Source organism: Heterodontus francisci, unplaced genomic scaffold, assembly GCF_036365525.1.
Source record: "Heterodontus francisci isolate sHetFra1 unplaced genomic scaffold, sHetFra1.hap1 HAP1_SCAFFOLD_89, whole genome shotgun sequence".
Lineage (NCBI taxonomy): Eukaryota > Metazoa > Chordata > Chondrichthyes > Heterodontiformes > Heterodontidae > Heterodontus > Heterodontus francisci.
Window position 1 is genome coordinate 3,299,206 of NW_027140677.1, and position 21,140 is coordinate 3,320,345.

Sequence of the window (21,140 nt, forward strand, 5' to 3'; positions counted from 1 at the left end):
AAACTGTTAAAACCCCATACTCACCTGGCAGGATCCTGATACACTGTGAAAACCCCATACTCACCTGGCAGGACCCTGATACACTGTGAAACCCCCATACACACCTGGCAGGAACCTGACACACTGTGGAAAACCCATACACACCTGGTAGGATCCTGATAATCTGTGAAACCCCCATACACACCTGGCAGGATACTGATAATTTGTGAAAACCCCATACACACCTGGCAGGATCCTGATCCACTGTGAAAACCCCATACACACCTGGCAGGATCCTGATACACTGTGAAAACCCCATACACACCTGGCAGGATCCTGATACACTGTGATACACCATACACACCTGGCAGGATCCTGATAAAATGTGAAATCCCCATACACACCTGGCAGGATCTTGATACACTGTGAAAATCCCATACACACCTGGCAGGATCCTGATACTCTGGGAAAACCCTATACACACCGGGCAGGATCGTGATCCACTGTGAAAACCCCATACACACCTGGCAGGATCCTGATACACTGTGAAAAGCCCATACACACCTGGCAGGATCCTGATACACTGTCAAAACCCCAATACACACCTGGCAGGATCCTGATAAACTGCGAAAAGCCCAGACACACCTGGCAGTATCCTGATAAACTATGAAACCCCCATACACACCTGGCAGGTTCCTGATCCACTCTGAAAACCCCATACACACCTGGCAGGATACTGATACACTGTGAAAATCCCATACACACCTCGCAGGATTCTGATATACTATGAAACCTTCATACACACCTGGCAGTTTCCTGATAAACTGTGAAAACCGCATACACACCTGGCAGGATCCTGATACACTGTGAAAACCCCATACACACCTGGCAGGATCCTGATAAACTGTGAAACCCCCATACACACCTGGCAGGATCCTGATACACTGTGAAAACCCCATACACACCTGGCAGGATCCTGATAAACTGTGAAACCCCCATACACACCTGGCAGGATCCTGATAATCTGTGAAAACCCCATACACACCTGGCAGGATCCTGATAAACTGTGAAAACCCCATACACACCTGGCAGGATCTTGATACAGTGTGAAAACCGCATACACACCTGGCAGGATACTGATAAACTGTGAAACCCCCATACAAACCTGGCAGGATATTGATACAGTGTGAAAACCGCATACACACCTGGCAGGATACTGATAAACTGTGAATCCCCCATACACACCTGGCAGGATATTGATACACTGTGAAAATCCCATACACACCCGGCAGAATCCTGATAAACTATGAAACCCCCATACACAGCTGGCAGGATTCTGATAAACTATGAAACCCCCATACACACCGAGCAGGATCCTGATAAACTGTGAAAACCCCAGACACACCTGGCAGTATCCTGATCCACTGTGAAAAACCCATGCACACCTGGGAGGATCCTGATACGCTGTGAAAATCCCATACACACCTGGCAGGATACTGATAAACTATGAAACCCCCATACACACCTGGCAGGATCCTGATAAACTGTGAAAACCCCATACACACCTGGCAGGATCCTGATAAACTGTGAAAACCCCATACACACCTGGCAGGATCTTGATACAGTGTGAAAACCGCATACACACCTGGCAGGATACTGATAAACTGTGAAACCCCCATACACACCTGGCAGGATTCTGATAAACTGTTAAAACCCATACACACCTGGCAGGATCCTGATAAACTGTGAAATCCCCATAAACATTTGGCAGGATCCTTATAAACTGTGAAACACTCATACACACCTGGCTGGATCCTGATAAACTGCGAAACCCCCATAAACACCTGGTAGAATTCTGATAAACTGTTAAAACCCCATACTCACCTGGCAGGATCCTGATACACTGTGAAAACCCCATACTCACCTGGCAGGACCCTGATACACTGTGAAACCCCCATACACACCTGGCAGGACCCTGACACACTGTGAAAAACCCATACACACCTGGTAGGATCCTGATAATCTGTGAAACCCCCATACACACCTGGCAGGATCCTGATAAATTGTGAAAACCCCATACACACCTGGCAGGATCCTGATCCACAGTGAAAACCCCATACACACCTGGCAGGATCCTGATACACTGTGAAAACCCCATACACACCTGGCAGTTTCCTGATACACTGTGATACACCATACACACCTGGCAGGATCCTGATAAACTGTGAAAACCCCATACACACCTGGCAGGATCCTGATACTCTGGGAAAACCCTATACACACCGGGCAGGATCGTGATCCACTGTGAAAACCCCATACACACCTGGCAGGATCCTGATACACTGTGAAAAGCACATACACACCTGGCAGGATCCTGATACACTGTCAAAACCCCAATACACACCTGGCAGGATCCTGATAAACTGCGAAAAGCCCAGACACACCTGGCAGGATCCTGATAAACTATGAAACCCCCATGCACACCTGGCAGGTTCCTGATCCACTCTGAAAACCCCATACACACCTGGCAGGATACTGATACACTGTGAAAATCCCATACACACCTAGCAGCATCCTGATATACTATGAAACCTTCATACACACCTGGCAGTTTCCTGATAAACTGTGAAAACCGCATACACACCTGGCAGGATCCTGATACACTGTGAAAACCCCATACACACCTGGCAGGATCCTGATAAACTGTGAAACCCCCATACACACCTGGCAGGATCCTGATACACTGTGAAAACCCCATACACACCTGGCAGGATCCTGATAAACTGTGAAACCCCCATACACACCTGGCAGGATCCTGATAATCTGTGAAAACCCCATACACACCTGGCAGGATATTGATACACTGTGAAAATCCCATACACACCCGGCAGAATCCTGATAAACTATGAAACCCCCATACACAGCTGGCAGGATTCTGATAAACTATGAAACCCCCATACACACCTGGCAGTATCCTGATAAACTGTGAAAAACCCAAACACACCTGGCAGGATCCTGGTCCACTGTGAAAACCCCATACACACCTGGCAGTATCCTGATACACTGTGAAAACCCCATACACAGCTGGCAGGATCCTGATAAACTGTGAAACCCCCATACACAACTGGCAGGATCCTGATAAACTGTGAAACCCCCATACACACCTGGCAGGATCCTGATAAACTGTGAAACCCCCATATGCACCTGGCAGGATCCTGATAAACTGTGAAAACCCCATGCACACCTGGCAGGATCTTGATACACAGTGAAAACCCCAGACACACCTGGCAGGTTCCTGAGAAACTGTGAAACACCCATAGAGAACTGGCAGGTGTCTGATAAACTGTGAAACCCCATACACACCTGGCAGGATCCTGATAAACTGTGAAACACCCAAACAAACCTGGCAGGATCCTGATAATATGTAAAATCCCCATACACACCTGGCAGGATCTTGATACACTGTGAAAATCCCATACACACCTGGCAGGATCCTGATAAACTGTGAAACCCCCATACACACCTGGCAGCATCCTAATCCACTGTGAAAAGCCCCATACACACCTGGCAGATCCTGATATACTGTGAAAACCCCATACACACCTGTCAGGATCCTGATACACTGTGAAAACCCTATACACACCGGGAAGGATCCTGATCCACTGTGAAAACCCCATACACACCTGGCAGGATACTGATCCGCTGTGAAACCCCCATACATACCTGGCAGTATCCTGATACACTGTGAAACCCCCATACACACCTGGCAGGATCCGGATGCACTGTGGAAACCCCAGACACACCTGGCAGGATCTTGATAAACTATGAAACCCCCTTACACACCGGGCAGCTTCCTGATCCACTGTGAAAACCCCATACACACCTGGCAGGATCCTGATGCACTGTGAAGATCCCATTCACACCTGGCAGGATCCTGATAAACTATGAAACCTTCATGCACACCTGGCAGGATCCTGATAAACTATGAAATCCCATACACACCTGGCAGGATCCTGATAAACTGTGAAAACCCCAGACACACCTGGCACTATCCTGATCCACTGTGAAAACACCATGCACACCTGGGAGGATCCTGATACGCTGGGAAAGCCCCATACACACCTGGCAGGATACTGATAAACTAGGAATCCCCCATACACACCTGGCAGGATCCTGATAAACTGTGAAAACCCGATACACACCTGGCAGGATCCTGATAAACTGTGAAAACCCCATACACACCTGGCAGGATACTGGTAAACTGTGAAACCCCCATACACACCTGGCAGGATACTGATAAACTGTGAAACCCCCATACACACCTGGCAGGGTCCTGATAAACTGTTAAAACCCATACACACCTGGCAGGATCCTGATAAACTGTGAAATCCCCATAAACATTTGGCAGGATCCTGTTAAACTGTGAAAACCCCATACACAACTGGCAATCTCCTGATAAACTGTGAAACACTCATAGACACCTGGGAGGATCCTGATAAACTGCGAAACCCCCATAAACACCTGGTAGAATTCTGATAAACTGTTAAAACCCCATACTCACCTGGCAGGATCCTGATACACTGTGAAAACCCCATACTCACCTGTCAGGACCCTGATACACTGTGAAACCCCCATACACACCTGGCAGGACACTGATACACTGTCAAAAACCCATACACACCTGGCAGGATCCTGATAATCTGTGAAACCCCCATACACACCTGGCAGGATACTGATAAACTGTGAAAACCCCATACACACCTGGCAGGATCCTGATCCACTGTGAAAACCCCATACGCACCTGGCAGGATCCTGATACACTGTAAAAACCCCATACACACCTGGCAGGATCCTGAAAAACTGTGATACAACATAGACACCTGGCAGGATCCTGATAAACTGTGAAACACCCATACACACCTGGCAGGAACCTGATAAAATGTGAAATCCCCATACACACCTGGCAGGATCTTGATACACTGTGAAAACCCCACACACACCTGGCAGGATCCTGATAAACTGTGAAACCCCCATACACACCTGGCAGGATCCTGATAAACTGTGAAACCCCCATACACACCTGGCAGCATCCTGATAAACTGTGAAACCCCATACACACATGGCAGGATCCTGATACTCTGTGAAAACCCCCATACACACCTGGCAGAACCTGACATACTGTGAAAACGCCATACACACCGGGCAGGCTCCTGATACACTGGGAAAACCCTATACACACCGGGCAGGATCCTGATCCACTGTGAAAACCCCATGCACACCTGGCAGGATCCTGATACACTGTGGAAAGCCCATACACACCTGGCAGGATCCTGATACACTGTCAAAACCCCCATACACCCCTGGCAGGATCCTGATAAACTGTGAAAACCCCAGACACACCTGGCAGAATCCTGATAAACTATGAAACCCCCATACACACCTGGCAGGATCCTGATATACTATGGAAAATTCATACACACCTGGCAGTTTCCTGATAAACTATGAAACCCCCATACACACCTGGCAGGATCCTGATAAACTGTGAAAACCCCAGACACACCAGGCAGGATCCTGATCCACTGTGAAAACCCCATACACATCTGGCAGGATCCTTATACACTGTGAAAACCCCATACACACCTGGAAGGATCCTGATAAACTATGAAACACCCATACACACCTGGCAGGATCCTGATAAACTGTGAAAACCCCAGACAAACCTGGCAGGATCCTGATAAACTGTGAAAACCCCATACATACCTGGCAGGATCTTGATACACTGTGAAAACCCCATACACACCTGGCAGGATCCTGATAAACTGTGAAACCCCCATGCACACCTGGCTGGATCCTGATATACTGTGAAAACCCATACACACCTGGCAGGATGCTGATAAACAGTGAAATCCCCATACACACCTGACAGGATACTGATAAACTGTGAAAACCCCATACATACCTGGCAGGATCTTGATACACTGTGAAAACCCCAGACACACCTGGCAGGATCCTGATAAACTGTGAAACCCCCATACACACCTGGCAGGATCCTGCTAAACTGTGAAAACCCCATACTCACCAGGCAGGACCCTGATACACTGTGAAAACCCCATACTCACCTGGCAGGACCCTGATACACTGTGAAAACCCCATACACACCTGGCAGGACCCTGATACACTGTGGAAACCCCATACACACCTGGCAGTATCCTGATCCACTGTGAAAACCCCATGCACAACTGGGAGGATCCTGATACGCTGTGAAAACCCCATACACACCTGGCAGGATACTGATAAACTATGAAACCCCCATACACACCTGGCAGGATCCTGATAAACTGTGAAAACCCCATACACACCTGGCAGGATCTTGATACAGTGTGAAAACCCCATATACACCTGGCAGGATACTGATAAACTGTGAAACCCCCATACACACCTGGCAGGATCCTGATAAACTGTTAAAACCCATACACACCTGGCAGGATCCTGATAAACTGTGAAATCCCCATAAACATTTGGCAGGATCCTGTTAAACTGTGAAAACCCCATACACACCAGGCAATCTCCTGATAAACTGTGAAACACTCATACACACCTGGCAGGATCCTGATAAACTGCGATACCCCCATAAACACCTGGCAGGATCCTGATAAACTGTGAAAACCCCATACACACCTGGCAGGATCTTGATACAGTGTAAAAATCCCATACACACCTGGCAGGATACTGATAAACTGAGAAACCCCCATACACACCTGGCAGGATCCTGATAAACTGTTAAAACCCATACACACCTGGCAGGATCCTGATAAACTGTGAAATCCCCATAAACATTTGGCAGGATACTGTTAAACTGTGAAAACCCCATACACACCAGGCAATCTCCTGATAAACTGTGAAACACTCATACACACCTGGCAGGATCCTGATAAACTGCGATACCCCCATAAACACCTGGTAGAATTCTGATAAACTTTGAAAACCCCATTCTCACCTGGCAGGATCCTGATACAATGTGAAAACCCCATACTCACCTGGCAGGACGCTGATACACTGTGAAACCCCCATACACACCTGGCAGGACCCTGATACACTGTGAAAACCCCATACACACCTGGCAGGATCCTGATAATCTGTGAAACCCCCATACACACCTGGCAGGATCCTGATAAACTATGAAACCTTCATGCACACCTGGCAGGATCCTGATAAACTATGAAAATCCCATACACACCTGGCAGGATCCTGATAAACTGTGAAAACCCCAGACACACCTGGCACTATCCTGATCCACTGTGAAAACACCATGCACAACTGGGAGGATCCTGATACGCTGGGAAAGCCCCATACACACCTGGCAGGATACTGATAAACTAGGAAACCCCCATACACACCTGGCAGGATCCTGATAAACTGTGAAAACCCGATACACACCTGGCAGGATCCTGATAAACTGTGAAAACCCCATACACACCTGGCAGGATATTGATACACTGTGAAAATCCCATACACACCTAGCAGGATCCTGATATACTATGGAAAATTCATACACACCTGGCAGTTTCCTGATAAACTATGAAACCCCCATACACACCTGGCAGGATCCTGATAAACTGTGAAAACCCCAGACACACCAGGCAGGATCCTGATCCACTGTGAAAACCCCATACACACCTGGCAGCATCCTGATAAACTGTGAAACCCCATACACACATGGCAGGATCCTGATACTCTGTGAAAACCCCCATACACACCTGGCAGAACCTGACATACTGTGAAAACGCCATACACACCGGGCAGGCTCCTGATACACTGGGAAAACCCTATACACACCGGGCAGGATCCTGATCCACTGTGAAAACCCCATGCACACCTGGCAGGATCCTGATACACTGTGGAAAGCCCATACACACCTGGCAGGATCCTGATACACTGTCAAAACCCCCATACACACCTGGCAGGATCCTGATAAACTGTGAAAACCCCAGACACACCTGGCAGAATCCTGATAAACTATGAAACCCCCATACACACCTGGCAGGTTCCTGATATACTATGGAAAATTCATACACACCTGGCAGTTTCCTGATAAACTATGAAACCCCCATACACACCTGGCAGGATCCTGATAAACTATGAAAATCCCATACACACCTGGCAGGATCCTGATAAACTGTGAAAACCCCAGACACACCTGGCACTATCCTGATCCACTGTGAAAACACCATGCACACCTGGGAGGATCCTGATACGCTGGGAAAGCCCCATACACACCTGGCAGGATACTGATAAACTAGGAAACCCCCATACACACCTGGCAGGATCCTGATAAACTGTGAAAACCCGATACACACCTGGCAGGATCCTGATAAACTGTGAAAACCCCATACACACCTGGCAGGATATTGATACAGTGTGAAAACCCCATACACACCTGGCAGGATACTGATAAACTGTGAAACCCCCATACACACCTGGCAGGATACTGATAAACTGTGAAACCCCCATACACACCTGGCAGGGTCCTGATAAACTGTTAAAACCCATACACACCTGGCAGGATCCTGATAAACTGTGAAATCCCCATAAACATTTGGCAGGATCCTGTTAAACTGTGAAAACCCCATACACAACTGGCAATCTCCTGATAAACTGTGAAACACTCATAGACACCTGGGAGGATCCTGATAAACTGCGAAACCCCCATAAACACCTGGTAGAATTCTGATAAACTGTTAAAACCCCATACTCACCTGGCAGGATCCTGATACACTGTGAAAACCCCATACTCACCTGTCAGGACCCTGATACACTGTGAAACCCCCATACACACCTGGCAGGACACTGATACACTGTCAAAAACCCATACACACCTGGCAGGATCCTGATAATCTGTGAAACCCCCATACACACCTGGCAGGATACTGATAAACTGTGAAAACCCCATACACACCTGGCAGGATCCTGATCCACTGTGAAAACCCCATACACACCTGGCAGGATCCTGATACACTGTAAAAACCCCATACACACCTGGCAGGATCCTGAAAAACTGTGATACAACATAGACACCTGGCAGGATCCTGATAAACTGTGAAACACCCATACACACCTGGCAGGAACCTGATAAAATGTGAAATCCCCATACACACCTGGCAGGATCTTGATACACTGTGAAAACCCCACACACACCTGGCAGGATCCTGATAAACTGTGAAACCCCCATACACACCTGGCAGGATCCTGATAAACTGTGAAACCCCCATACACACCTGACAGCATCCTGATAAACTGTGAAACCCCATACACACATGGCAGGATCCTGATACTCTGTGAAAACCCCCATACACACCTGGCAGAACCTGACATACTGTGAAAACGCCATACACACCGGGCAGGCTCCTGATACACTGGGAAAACCCTATACACACCGGGCAGGATCCTGATCCACTGTGAAAGCCCCATGCACACCTGGCAGGATCCTGATACACTGTGGAAAGCCCATACACACCTGGCAGGATCCTGATACACTGTCAAAACCCCCATACACACCTGGCAGGATCCTGATAAACTGTGAAAACCCCAGACACACCTGGCAGAATCCTGATAAACTATGAAACCCCCATACACACCTGGCAGGATCCTGATATACTATGGAAAATTCATACACACCTGGCAGTTTCCTGATAAACTATGAAACCCCCATACACACCTGGCAGGATCCTGATAAACTGTGAAAACCCCAGACACACCAGGCAGGATCCTGATCCACTGTGAAAACCCCATACACATCTGGCAGGATCCTTATACACTGTGAAAACCCCATACACACCTGGAAGGATCCTGATAAACTATGAAACACCCATACACACCTGGCAGGATCCTGATAAACTGTGAAAACCCCAGACAAACCTGGCAGGATCCTGATAAACTGTGAAAACCCCATACATACCTGGCAGGATCTTGATACACTGTGAAAACCCCATACACACCTGGCAGGATCCTGATAAACTGTGAAACCCCCATGCACACCTGGCTGGATCCTGATATACTGTGAAAACCCATACACACCTGGCAGGATGCTGATAAACAGTGAAATCCCCATACACACCTGACAGGATACTGATAAACTGTGAAAACCCCATACATACCTGGCAGGATCTTGATACACTGTGAAAACCCCAGACACACCTGGCAGGATCCTGATAAACTGTGAAACCCCCATACACACCTGGCAGGATCCTGCTAAACTGTGAAAACCCCATACTCACCAGGCAGGACCCTGATACACTGTGAAAACCCCATACTCACCTGGCAGGACCCTGATACACTGTGAAAACCCCATACACACCTGGCAGGACCCTGATACACTGTGGAAACCCCATACACACCTGGCAGTATCCTGATCCACTGTGAAAACCCCATGCACAACTGGGAGGATCCTGATACGCTGTGAAAACCCCATACACACCTGGCAGGATACTGATAAACTATGAAACCCCCATACACACCTGGCAGGATCCTGATAAACTGTGAAAACCCCATACACACCTGGCAGGATCTTGATACAGTGTGAAAACCCCATATACACCTGGCAGGATACTGATAAACTGTGAAACCCCCATACACACCTGGCAGGATCCTGATAAACTGTTAAAACCCATACACACCTGGCAGGATCCTGATAAACTGTGAAATCCCCATAAACATTTGGCAGGATCCTGTTAAACTGTGAAAACCCCATACACACCAGGCAATCTCCTGATAAACTGTGAAACACTCATACACACCTGGCAGGATCCTGATAAACTGCGATACCCCCATAAACACCTGGCAGGATCCTGATAAACTGTGAAAACCCCATACACACCTGGCAGGATCTTGATACAGTGTAAAAATCCCATACACACCTGGCAGGATACTGATAAACTGAGAAACCCCCATACACACCTGGCAGGATCCTGATAAACTGTTAAAACCCATACACACCTGGCAGGATCCTGATAAACTGTGAAATCCCCATAAACATTTGGCAGGATCCTGTTAAACTGTGAAAACCCCATACACACCAGGCAATCTCCTGATAAACTGTGAAACACTCATACACACCTGGCAGGATCCTGATAAACTGCGATACCCCCATAAACACCTGGTAGAATTCTGATAAACTTTGAAAACCCCATTCTCACCTGGCAGGATCCTGATACAATGTGAAAACCCCATACTCACCTGGCAGGACGCTGATACACTGTGAAACCCCCATACACACCTGGCAGGACCCTGATACACTGTGAAAACCCCATACACACCTGGCAGGATCCTGATAATCTGTGAAACCCCCATACACACCTGGCAGGATCCTGATAAACTATGAAACCTTCATGCACACCTGGCAGGATCCTGATAAACTATGAAAATCCCATACACACCTGGCAGGATCCTGATAAACTGTGAAAACCCCAGACACACCTGGCACTATCCTGATCCACTGTGAAAACACCATGCACAACTGGGAGGATCCTGATACGCTGGGAAAGCCCCATACACACCTGGCAGGATACTGATAAACTAGGAAACCCCCATACACACCTGGCAGGATCCTGATAAACTGTGAAAACCCGATACACACCTGGCAGGATCCTGATAAACTGTGAAAACCCCATACACACCTGGCAGGATATTGATACAGTGTGAAAACCCCATACACACCTGGCAGGATACTGATAAATTGTGAAACCCCCATACACACCTGGCAGGGTCCTGATAAACTGTTAAAACCCATACACACCTGGCAGGATCCTGATAAACTGTGAAATCCCCATAAACATTTGGCAGGATCCTGTTAAACTGTGAAAACCCCATACACAACTGGCAAACTCCTGATAAACTGTGAAACACTCATAGACACCTGGGAGGATCCTGATAAACTGCGAAACCCCCATAAACACCTGGTAGAATTCTGATAAACTGTTAAAACCCCATACTCACCTGGCAGGATCCTGATACACTGTGAAAACCCCATACTCACCTGTCAGGACCCTGATACACTGTGAAACCCCCATACACACCTGGCAGGACCCTGATACACTGTCAAAAACCCATACACACCTGGCAGGATCCTGATAATCTGTGAAACCCCCATACACACCTGGCAGGATACTGATAAACTGTGAAAACCCCATACACACCTGGCAGGATCCTGATCCACTGTGAAAACCCCATACGCACCTGGCAGGATCCTGATACACTGTAAAAACCCCATACACACCTGGCAGGATCCTGAAAAACTGTGATACAACATAGACACCTGGCAGGATCCTGATAAACTGTGAAACACCCATACACACCTGGCAGGAACCTGATAAAATGTGAAATCCCCATACACACCTGGCAGGATCTTGATACACTGTGAAAACCCCACACACACCTGGCAGGATCCTGATAAACTGTGAAACCCCCATACACACCTGGCAGGATCCTGATAAACTGTGAAACCCCCATACACACCTGGCAGCATCCTGATAAACTGTGAAACCCCATACACACATGGCAGGATCCTGATACTCTGTGAAAACCCCCATACACACCTGGCAGAACCTGACATACTGTGAAAACGCCATACACACCGGGCAGGCTCCTGATACACTGGGAAAACCCTATACACACCGGGCAGGATCCTGATCCACTGTGAAAACCCCATGCACACCTGGCAGGATCCTGATACACTGTGGAAAGCCCATACACACCTGGCAGGATCCTGATACACTGTCAAAACCCCCATACACACCTGGCAGGATCCTGATAAACTGTGAAAACCCCAGACACACCTGGCAGAATCCTGATAAACTATGAAACCCCCATACACACCCGGCAGGTTCCTGATCCACTCTGAAAACCCCATACTCACCTGGCAGGATACTGATACACTGTGAAAATCCCATACACACCTAGCAGGATCCTGATATACTATGGAAAATTCATACACACCTGGCAGTTTCCTGATAAACTATGAAACCCCCATACACACCTGGCAGGATCCTGATAAACTGTGAAAACCCCAGACACACCAGGCAGGATCCTGATCCACTGTGAAAACCCCATACTCACCTGGCAGGATACTGATACACTGTGAAAATCCCATACACACCTAGCAGGATCCTGATATACTATGGAAAATTCATACACACCTGGCAGTTTCCTGATAAACTATGAAACCCCCATACACACCTGGCAGGATCCTGATAAACTGTGAAAACCCCAGACACACCAGGCAGGATCCTGATCCACTGTGAAAACCCCATACACATCTGGCAGGATCCTTATACACTGTGAAAACCCCATACACACCTGGAAGGATCCTGATAAACTATGAAACACCCATACACACCTGGCAGGATCCTGATAAACTGTGAAAACCCCAGACAAACCTGGCAGGATCCTGATAAACTGTGAAAACCCCATACATACCTGGCAGGATCTTGATACACTGTGAAAACCCCATACACACCTGGCAGGATCCTGATAAACTGTGAAACCCCCATGCACACCTGGCTGGATCCTGATATACTGTGAAAACCCATACACACCTGGCAGGATGCTGATAAACAGTGAAATCCCCATACACACCTGACAGGATACTGATAAACTGTGAAAACCCCATACACACCTGGCAGGATCCTGATAAACTGTGAAACCCCCATACACACCTGGCAGGATCCTGCTAAACTGTGAAAACCCCATACTCACCAGGCAGGACCCTGATACACTGTGAAAACCCCATACTCACCTGGCAGGACCCTGATACACTGTGAAAACCCCATACACACCTGGCAGGACCCTGATACACTGTGGAAACCCCATACACACCTGGCAGTATCCTGATCCACTGTGAAAACCCCATGCACAACTGGGAGGATCCTGATCCGCTGTGAGAACCCCATGCACACCTGGCAGGATACTGATAAACTATGAAACCCCCATACACACCTGGCAGGATCCTGATAAACTGTGAAAACCCCATACACACCTGGCAGGATCTTGATACAGTGTGAAAACCCCATACACACCTGGCAGGATACTGATAAACTGTGAAACCCCCATGCACACCTGGCAGGATCCTGATAAACTGTTAAAACCCATACACACCTGGCAGGATCCTGATAAACTGTGAAATCCCCATAAACATTTGGCAGGATCCTGTTAAACTGTGAAAACCCCATACACACCAGGCAATCTCCTGATAAACTGTGAAACACTCATACACACCTGGCAGGATCCTGATAAACTGCGATACCCCCATAAACACCTGGCAGGATCCTGATAAACTGTGAAAACCCCATACACACCTGGCAGGATCTTGATACAGTGTAAAAACCCCATACACACCTGGCAGGATACTGATAAACTGAGAAACCCCCATACACACCTGGCAGGATCCTGATAAACTGTTAAAACCCATACACACCTGGCAGGATCCTGATAAACTGTGAAATCCCCATAAACATTTGGCAGGATCCTGTTAAACTGTGAAAACCCCATACACACCAGGCAATCTCCTGATAAACTGTGAAACACTCATACACACCTGGTAGGATCCTGATAAACTGCGATACCCCCATAAACACCTGGTAGAATTCTGATAAACTTTGAAAACCCCATTCTCACCTGGCAGGATCCTGATACAATGTGAAAACCCCATACTCACCTGGCAGGACGCTGATACACTGTGAAACCCCCATACACACCTGGCAGGACCCTGATACACTGTGAAAACCCCATACACACCTGGCAGGATCCTGATAATCTGTGAAACCCCCATACACACCTGGCAGGATCCTGATAAACTGTGCAAACCCCATACACACCTGGCAGGATCCTGATCCACTGTGAAAACCCCATCCACACCTGGCAGGATCCTGATACACTGTGAACACCCCATACACCCCTGGCAGGATCCTGAAAAACTGTGATACACCATACACACCTGGCAGGATCCTGATAAACTGTGAAACACCCATACACACCTGGCAGGATCCTGATAAAATGTGAAATCCCCATACACACCTGGCAGGATCTTGATACACTGTGAAAACCCCATACACACCTGGCAGGATCCTGATAAACTGTGAAACCCCCATACACACCTGGCAGGATCCTGATAAACTGTGAAAACCCCATACACACCTGGCAGCATCCTGATAAACTGTGAAACCCCATACACACATGGCAGGATCCTGATACTCTGTGAAAACCCCCATAAAGACCTGGCAGAACCTGACATACTGTGAAAACGCCATGCACACCGGGCAGGATACTGATACACTGTGAAAACCCTATACACACCGGGCAGGATCCTGATCCACTGTGAAAACCCCATACACACCTGGCAGGATCCTGATAAACAGTGAAAACCCCAGACACACCAGGCAGGATCCTGATCCACTGTGAAAACCCCATACACATCTGGCAGGATCCTTATACACTGTGAAAAACCCATACACACCTGGAAGGATCCTGATAAACTATGAAACCCCCATACACACCTGGCAGGATCCTGATAAACTGAAAACCCAAGACAAACCTGGCAGGATCCTGATAAACTGTGAAAACCCCATACACGCCTGGCAGGATCTTGATACACTGTGAAAACCCCATACACACCTGGCAGGATCCTGATAAACTGTGAAACCCCCATGCACACCTGGCAGGATCCTGATAAACTGTGAAAACCCCATACACACCTGGCAGGATCCTGATAAACTGTGAAAACCCATACACACCTGGCAGGATCCTGATAAACTGTGAAACCTCCATACACACCTGGCAGGATCCTGATAAACTGTGTAAACCCCATACTCACCAGGCAGGACCCTGATACACTGCGAAAACCCCATAGTCACCTGGCAGGACCCTGATACACTGTGAAAACCCCATACACACCTGGCAGGACCCTGATACACTGTGAAAACCCCATACTTACCTGGCAGGATCCTGATATCCTGTGAAACCCCCATACACACCTGGCAGGATCCTGCTAAACTGTGAAAACCCCATACACACCTGGCAGTATTCTGATCCATTGTGAAAACCCCATACACACCTGGCAGGATCCTGATCCACTGTGAAAACCCCATGCACACCTGGCAGCATAATGATAAATTGTGAAACCCCAAACACACCTGGCAGGAACCTGATATACTGTGAAACCCCCATACACACCTGGCAGGATCCTGATACACTGTGAAACCCCCCATACACACCTGGCAGGATCTTAATCCACTTAGAAAACCCGATACACAACAGTCAGCATTCTGATCCACTGTGAAAACCCCATACACACCAGGCAGGATCCTGATACACTGTTAAAATCCCATACACACCTGGCAGGATCCTGATAAACTATGAAACCTTCATACACACCTGGCAGGATCCTGATAGACTATGAAACCCCCATACACACCTGGCAGGATCCTGATCCACTGTGAAAATCCCATACACACCTGGCAGGATCCTGATACACTGTGAAAACGCAATACACACCTGGTAGGATTCTGATAAACTATGAAACCCCCATACACACCTGGCAGGATCCTGATAAACTGTGAAAACCCCATCCACACCTGGCAGGATACTGATAAACTGTGAAATCCCCATACACACCTGGCAGGACCCTGATACACTGTGAAAACCCCATACTCACCTGGCAGGACCCTGATACACTGTGAAAACCCCATACACACCTGGCAGGACCCTGATACACTGTGAAAACCCCATACATACCTGGCAGGATCCTGATATCCTGTGAAACCCCCATACACACCTGGCAGGATCCTGCTAAACTGTGAAAACCCCATACACACCTGGCAGGATTCTGATCCATTGTGAAAACCCCATACACACCTGGCAGGATCCTGATCCACTGTGAAAACCCCATGCACACCTGGCAGCATAATGATAAATTGTGAAACCCAAAACACACCTGGCAGGAACCTGATATACTGTGAAACCCCCATACACACCTGGCAGGATCCTGATACACTGTGAAACCCCCCATACACACCTGGCAGGATCTTAATCCACTTAGAAAACCCCATACACAACAATCAGCATTCTGATCCCTGTGAAAACCCCATACACACCTGGCAGGATCCTGATACACAGTTAAAATCCCATACACACCTGGCAGGATCCTGATAAACTATGAAACCTTCATACACACCTGGCAGGATCCTGATAGACTAGGAAACCCCCATACACACCTGGCAGGATCCTGCTAAACTGTGAAAACCCCATACACACCTGGCAGGATTCTGATCCATTGTGAAAACCCCATACACACCTGGCAGGATCTTGATACACTGTGAAAACGCAATACACACCTGGTAGGATTCTGATAAACTATGAAACCCCCATACACACCTGGCAGGATCCTGATAAACTGTGAAAACCCCATCCACACCTGGCAGGATACTGATAAACTGTGAAATCCCCATACACACCTGGCAGGATCTTGATACACTGTGAAAACCCCATACACACCTGGCAGGATCCTGATAAACTATGAAACCCCCATACACACCTGGCAGGAACCTGATAAACTGTGAAAACCCCATACACACCTGGCAGGATCCTGATAAACTGTGAAAACCCCATACACACCTGGCAGGATCTTGATACACTGTGAAAACCCCAAACACACCTGGCAGGTTCCTGATAAACTGAGAAACACCCATACACACCTGGCAGGATACTGATACACTGTGAAAACCCCATACTCACCTGGCAGGATCCTGATAAACTGTGAAACCCCCATACACACCTGGCAGGATTTGATACACTGTGAAAACATCATACACACCTGGCAGGATCTAGATACACTGTGAAAACCCCAGACGCACCTGGCAGGATCCTGATAATCTGTGAAACCCCATACACACCTGGAAGGATTCTGATATACTGTGAAACCCCCATACACACCTGGCAGGATCTTGATACACTGTGAAAACCCCATACACACCTGGCATTTCCTGATACACTGTGAAAATTAGATACACAACTGGCAGGATACTGATACACTGTGAAAATGCCATACACACCTGGCAGGATCCTGATAAGCTATGAAACCTTCATACACACCTGGCAGGATCCTGATAAACTATGAAAACCCCACACACACCTGGCAGGATCCTGAGAAACTGTGAAAACCCCATAAACAACTGGCAGGATACTGATCCACTGTGATAACCCCATACACACCTGGCAGGATCCTGATACACTGTGAAAACCCCATACACACCTGGCAGGATCCAGATAAACTGTGAAAACCCCATACACACCTGGCAGGATCCTGATAAACTGTGAAAACCCCAAACACACCTGGCAGGATATTGATCCACTGTGAAACCCCATACACACCTGGCAGGATCCTGATAAACTATGAAAACCCCATACACACCTGGCAGTATCCTGATAAACTGTGAACACCCCATACACAACTTGCAGGATCCTGATAAACTGTGATACCCCCATACACACCTGGCAGGATCATGATACACTGCGAAAACCCCATACACACCTGGCAGGATCTTGATATACTGTGAAAACCCCATACACACCTGGCAGGATCCTAATAAACTGTGAAACCCCCATACACACCTGGAAGGACCCTGATGAACTGTGAAAACCCCGTACACACCTGGCAGGATCTTGATAAACTGTGAAACACCCATACACATCTGGAAGGATAATGATAAACTGTGAAAACCCCATACACACCTGGCAGGATCCTGATCCACTGTGTAAAGCCCATACACACCTGTCAGGATCCTGATACACTGTGAAACCCCCATACACACCTGCCAGAATCCTGATAAACTGTGAAACCCCCATGCACATCTGGCAGGATCCTGATTAACTGTGAAAACCCCAAACACACCTGGCAGGAACTTGATACACTGTGAAAACCCCATACACACCTGGCAGGATCCTGATAAACTGTGAAACCCCCATACACACCTGGCAGGATCATGATAAACTGTGAAACCCCCAAACACACCTTGCAGCATCCTGATAAACTGTGAAACCCCATACACACCTGGCAGGATTCTGATATACTGTGAAACCCCCATACACACCTGGCAGGATCCTGATACACTGTGAAACCCCGGTACACACCTGGCAGGATCTTGATACATTGTGAAAACCCCATACACACCTGGCATTTCCTGATCCACTGTGAAAATCACGTACACACCTGGCAGGATACTGATTCACTGTGAAAATGCCATACACACCTGGCAGGTTCCTGATAAACTATGAAACCTTCATACACACCTGGCAGGATCCTGATAAAATATGAAAACCCCACACACACCTGGCAGGATCCTGAGAAACTGTGAAAACCCCATACACAACTGGCAGGATCCTGATCCACTGTGAAAACCCCATACAAACCTGGCACGATCCTGAGACACTGTGAAAACCCCATACACACCTGGTAGGATCCTGATAAACTATGAAATCCCCATGCACACCTGGCAGGATCCCGATAAACTGTGAAAATCCCATACACACCTGGCAGGATCCTGATAAACTGTGAAAACCCCAAACACACCTGGCAGGATATTGATCCACTGTGAAAATCCCATACACACCTGGCAGGATCCTGATAAACTATGAAACCCCCATACACACCTGGCAGGATCCTTATAAACTGTGAAAACCCCATACACACCTGGTAGGATCTTGATACACTGTGAAACCCCCATACACACCTGGAAGGATCCTGATACACTGTGAATAACCCATACTCACCTGGCAGGATCCTGATAAACTGTGATACCCCCATACACACCTGGCAGGATCATGATACACTGTGAAAACCCCATACACACCTGGCAGGATCTTGATATACTGTGAAAACCCCATACACACCTGGAAGGTTCCTACGAAACTGTGAAACCCCCATACACACCTAGCAGGACCCTGATAAACTGTGAAAACCCCGTACACACCTGGCAGGATCCTGATTAATTGTGAAACACCCGTACACATCTGGAAGGATAATGATAAACTGTGAAAACCCCATACACACCTGGCAGGCTCCTGATCCACTGTGAAAAGCCCATACACACCTGTCAGGATCCTGATACACTGTGAAACCCCCATACACACCTGGCAGGATCCTGATAAACTGTGAAAATCCCATACTCACCTGGCAGGATCCTGATACACAGTGAAAACCCCATACACACTTGGCAGGATCCTGATACACTGTGAAAACCCCATACACACCTGGCAGGATCCTGATACACTGTGAAAAACCCATACACACCTGGCAGCATCCTGATAAAATATGAAACCCCATATACACGTGGCAGGATACTGATAAACTGTGAAAACCCCATACACACCTGGCAGGATCCTGATCCACTGAGAAAACCCCTTCACACCTGGCAGGATCCTGATCCACTGTGAAAACCCCATGCACACCTGGCAGGATCCTGATACACTGTGAAAACCCCATACACACCTGGCAGGATCCTGATAAACTCTGAAACCCCCATACACACCTGGCAGGATCCTGATAAACTATGAAACCTGTATACACACCTGGCAGGATCCTGAATCACTGTGAAAACCCCAAACACACCTGGCATATACTGATCCACTGTGAAAACCCTCTACACACCGGGCAGGATCCTGATCCACTGTGAAAACTCCAGGCACACCTGGCAGGATCCTGATACACTGTGAAACCCAGAAACACACCTGGCAGGATCCTGATACGCTGTGAAACCCCCATACACACCTGGCAGGATCCTGATACACTGTGAAACCCCCATACAAACCTGGCAGGATCCTGATGAACTGTGAAACACCCATACACATCTGGAAGGATAATGATAAACTGTGAAAACCCCATACACACCTGGCAGGATCTTGATCCACTGTGAAACCCCCATGCACATCTAGCAGGATCCTGATTAACTGTGAAAACCCCAAACACACCTGGCAGGATCCTGATACACTGTGAAACCCCCATACACACCTGGCAGGATCTTGATACACTGTGAAAACCCCCTACACACCTGGCATTTCCTGATCCACTGTGAAAATCACGTACACACCTGGCAGGATACTGATTCACTGTGAAAATG